The sequence below is a fragment of the Acyrthosiphon pisum genome, chromosome X, assembly GCF_005508785.2.
Source record: "Acyrthosiphon pisum isolate AL4f chromosome X, pea_aphid_22Mar2018_4r6ur, whole genome shotgun sequence".
Classification (NCBI taxonomy): domain Eukaryota; kingdom Metazoa; phylum Arthropoda; class Insecta; order Hemiptera; family Aphididae; genus Acyrthosiphon; species Acyrthosiphon pisum.
Genome location: NC_042493.1, coordinates 4,979,662 through 4,984,753, shown reverse-complemented (window position 1 = coordinate 4,984,753; position 5,092 = coordinate 4,979,662). Strand labels below are relative to the sequence as shown.

Genomic DNA, 5,092 nt, shown 5'->3' with positions numbered 1-5,092 from the left:
TGAGAAAGGATTTCGTACAGCAAGCGGATTAGTGATTACAAAGAATTTTGATCTGCTAAACATTTAAAAAAAAAAGAGACGTCAAGCATGCATCTAGAACATCTTACGCTCCGCTGTATAGTGTAAATGTCGAGTGGACCTTGTCGTTGTGTAGGTCATTGTAATGGAAGTGTTATTAAGTGTTAAGTATTAGTCACAATAAATAACATTGGTATGTGGTAATTATTAAAACTTAAATTATTTACTATTTTCAGCAGTTTGAGTATTTGTACCACCTTCTTCTAGAAATAGAATCGAACATTTTAAATTATGATAAAATTTTCAGGACAATTTTTATTACATATCTACACATAAATATTATAATATACATATTATAAATCATGAATATTATAATACACAATTTGTATGATCACTATATACCAGTGGTCAGGACGCTGCCGTTTTTTTTGTTGCACGCTAACGCTACCGCTACTCTCCCAAAAAAGTAGCTCGCTATCCCTAAAGCTATTTTTTTTTAAATGTAGCACACTACATTTTCGATACATTTTTAAAAATTTTTTTTGATTTATTTAGATATTCACTTGAGTACTTGGTCATTCTTTGTTAATGCCTACCACTATTTTCTTGTAATTTCGGAAGGCAGGGTTATTCAATGTATCTCATGTATTTCTGTAACAAAACTCAAAACAGATAAAAGTTTTATTGAAAATTGCCAATTAGTAGTTTGTACTTATTAGACATTCGGTCACCGTGAGAAAGGATTTCGTACAGCAAGCGGATTAGTGATTACAAAGAATTTTGATCTGCTAAACATTTTTAAAAAAAAAGAGACGTCAAGCATGAATCTAGAACATCTTACGCTCCGCTGTATAGTGTAAATGTCGAGTGGACCTTGTCGTTGTGTAGGTCATTGTAATGGAAGTGTTTAATCTAAATTTAGTCATACATAGAATCAAAATTACTGTTTTTTTTACGTATACAATTTAATACTTAAAAGAAACACAGAAAATGCCGAATGCAGAAAATAAAAATATTGATAATGAAATACTAATATATTAATTATTATTTATGGTTTTCTGTATTCAATAATATAAAATATGACATTGTAATAATGCTCTTATTATTATAGTTTTATCTATAATCTATGATTACTGATTAGTGCGGTACGGGCTAAACCCGAAAAATTCAAAAATACACTCATCTAGTCATCTTAATTAAATAAATAAACATACATAATAATATTTTAATTATCATGAAATAGGTTAAAAGTAGCGATAAAATAATGAACATTTTCGCTACGTTAACCGTAAGTTTCTAGCGCACTATAGTATTTCGCTACATTGTATATATTTAGCGACGCTATGTTAATCGCTACAGCTAAAGTACCGCGCTACTCCCACTGATATATATCTACCTATCATATTTAGATTGATATATACCCATGTATGATATATATGATATAGTTGTACTAGTCGTCTGACCCGGCGTCGCCCGTGCCAAAGATTTATTTTAGTATGGATTTTGATAAGACCTCCTCCGAAATCATATATACCTAGTATCATATATAATCAAAATCATCTATTCCTGATAAAAATGTAATATCTTGTATTCAATTTTAATATTTTTGTGAGTATAAAAATTTGTTAAGATATACACATTATACATCGTACCTATACAATATACATAATTTTACAACTATTTTAAATTATCATGTCACAAATATTTAAATAAGTGCTTAGAGCAACATATATACCTCTTCCACTGGATCCCGCCTTATCTAAAGATTTGTTACAATTACACTTAATTATTATTTTGTACCCAAATAAAACTCGCGCATTTTATTATAAATTAAAATATTTTTTAGGATTTCATTTGTTAAGCAATAACAACAACTTTATACTTTGAATTAAATTTTTTTTATTACTAAACACAAATTGTATTAACTATTAAGCCATACACAATATTGTACGCCCCCTAATAACATTTGTTTTTTTCAGGTCAAAGAGCTTGAACACTTAATTCATGTTTACCTAAAAAATTATCCATCTCCTCCAAAATAAGATCATAACTTCGCCACTGGTGTGTGCCACCCTATACCAACCTGTAGCCTACATTGCTTGAAATATATGGTAAAAACATCCAAGTCTCATGATATTTAATGTTGTCTTTTTTTATTGAAAACGATTCATTATTATTAGTTTTTGAGTTCAATTTTTACAAAGATACAGGCTATACCAATATTTATTTATATATATATATATATATATAAATAATATTATGTAATTAATGTATTAGACACAATAAATAACATTGGTATGTGGTAATTATTAGAACTTAAATTATTTACTTTTTTCTGCAGTTTGAGTATTTGTATCACCTTTTTCTAGAAATAGAATCAAACATATTAAATTATGATAAAATTTTCAGGACAATTTTTATTACATATCTACACATAAATATAATAGTATACATATTATAAATCATGAATATTATAATACACAATTTGTATGATCACTACATACCAGTGGTCGGGACGCTGCCGTTTTTTTGTAGCAGGCTAACGCTACTGCTACTCTCCCCAAAAAGTAGCTCGCTACCCCTAAAGCTATTTTTTTTTAAATGTAGCACACTACATTTTCGATACATTTTTTAAAAATTTTTTTTGATTTATTTAGATATTCATTTGAGTACTTGGTCATTATTTGTTTAAACGTTTTATTGAAAATTGCCAATAAGTTGTTTGTACTTATTAGACATTCGGTCACTGTGAGAAAGGATTTCGTACAGCAAGGGGATTAGTGATTACAAAGAATTTTGATCTGCTAAACATTTAAAAAAAAAAGAGACGTCAAGCATGAATCTAGAACATCTTACGCTCCGCTGTATAGTGTAAATGTCGAGTGGACCTTGTCGTTGTGTAGGTCATTGTAATGGAAGTGTTATTAAGTGTTAAGTATTAGTCACAATAAATAACATTGGTATGTGGTAATTATTAAAACTTAAATTATTTACTATTTTCAGCAGTTTGAGTATTTGTACCACCTTCTTCTAGAAATAGAATCGAACATTTTAAATTATGATAAAATTTTCAGGACAATTTTTATTACATATCTACACATAAATATTATAATATACATATTATAAATCATTAATATTATAATACACAATTTGTATGATCACTATATACCAGTGGTCAGGACGCTGCCGTTTTTTTGTTGCACGCTAACGCTACCGCTACTCTCCCAAAAAAGTAGCTCGCTATCCCTAAAGCTATTTTTTTTTAAATGTAGCACACTACATTTTCGATACATTTTTAAAAATTTTTTTTGATTTATTTAGATATTCACTTGAGTACTTGGTCATTATTTGTTTAAACATTTTATTGAAAATTGCCAATTAGTTGTTTGTACTTATTAGACATTCGGTCACTGTGAGAAAGGATTTCGTACAGCAAGGGGATTAGTGATTACAAAGAATTTTGATCTGCTAAACATTTAAAAAAAAAAAGAGACGTCAAGCATGAATCTAAAACATCTTACGCTCCGCTGTATAGTGTAAGTGTCGAGTGGACCTTGTCGTTGTGTAGGTCATTGTAATGGAAGTGTTATTAAGTGTTAAGTATTAGACACAATAAATAACATTGGTATGTGGTAATTATTAAAACTTAAATTATTTACTATTTTCAGCAGTTTGAGTGTTTGTACCACCTTCTTCTAGAAATAGAATCAAACATTTAAAGTATGATACATTTTTCAGGACAGTTTGTATTACATATCTACACATAAATATAATAGTATACATATTATAAATTATGAATATTTTAGTACACAATTTGTATGATCACTATATACCAGTGGTCGGGACACTGCCGTTTTTTTGTAGCACGCTAACGCTACTGCTACTTTCCCCAAAAGTAGCTCGCTATCCCTAAAGTTATTTTTTTTTAAATAAAGCACACTACATTTTCGATACATTTTTTAAAAATTTTTTTTGATTTATTTAGATATTAATTTGAGTACTTGGTCATTATTTGTTTAAATGTTTTATTGAAAATTGCCAATTAGTAGTTTGTACTTATTAGACATTCGGTCACTGTGAGAAAGGATTTCGTACAGCAAGGGGATTAGTGATTACAAAGAATTTTGATCTGCTAAACATTTTAAAAAAAAAAGAGACGTCAAGCATGAATCTAAAACATCTTACGCTCCGCTGTATAGTGTAAGTGTCAAGTGGACCTTGTCGTTGTGTAGGTCATTGTAATGGAAGTGTTATTAAGTGTTTTTACAATGGTGTTTATTTATTTATTTTTTCCTTTTCTTTTTCTTTTTTTATCCTGTATACAAAATTTCTTCCAGAAGAAGTGTTTCAATTTCAAAATATAGTACCTTATCTTTTATTAAATTGGATCAAAATGGTACTTTAAAGGAGTAATTTTTAAATTTTTTCAATAGTTATTTAATGCCACAGGAAAAACCATCAAAAAATAAGAAAAACCGGTAAAAATGGGATTTTAATTCCAACGCTTTGTTTATAACCAAAAAATCATAATATTATAATATTAATTCAAGTTACATGATAAAATAACTAATAACAAAATATAAAATATCCAGACTGACAAACCGTCTCCGCTCAGAATCGTTTTTCTTATACGATGATATTATTTTATTGAATTCAAATCTAATACAACCATTATACAATGACCCATTTGTAATCTACTGTACAGCAGAGCGACATCCACTTACCTGCTTTTTTTTATTTTATTAAAATATAATTACAATCTAAACACATTTGGTACAATAAATAATTTTGCTACATTGTATATATTTAGCGACGCTATGTTAATCGCTACAGCTAAAGTACCGCGCTACTCCCACTGATATATATCTACCTATCATATTTAGATTGATATATACCCATGTATGATATATATGATATTATAGTTGTACTAGTCGTCTGACCCGGCGTCGCCCGTGCCAAAGATTTATTATGATAAGACCTCCTCCGAAATCATATATACCTAATATCATATATAATCATAATCATATATTCCTAATAAAAATTTAATATCTTGTATTTAATTTTATATTTTTTG

General features: G+C 28.5%; 1 long non-coding RNA gene across 5 annotated transcripts in view; it reads right to left on the bottom strand.

Moving 5' to 3' along the window:
* Positions 1 to 5,092, bottom strand: part of LOC100165478 — a 17,508-nt gene that overhangs the window by 3,239 nt on the left and 9,177 nt on the right. Inside the window, exons 3-7 of one of the 5 annotated variants that reach the window (XR_001679214.2) lie at positions 3,678 to 3,713; positions 3,013 to 3,048; positions 2,348 to 2,383; positions 1,754 to 1,777; positions 91 to 281 (exon numbers count right to left, since the gene is read on the bottom strand). This is a non-coding gene — a long non-coding RNA (uncharacterized protein DDB_G0290685). Of the gene's footprint in view, positions 1 to 70; positions 282 to 1,753; positions 1,778 to 2,347; positions 2,384 to 3,012; positions 3,049 to 3,677; positions 3,714 to 5,092 lie in introns of those variants that run through there. The other 4 variants (XR_003838756.1, XR_003838755.1, XR_003838754.1 and 1 more) reach the window with 4 other exon arrangements.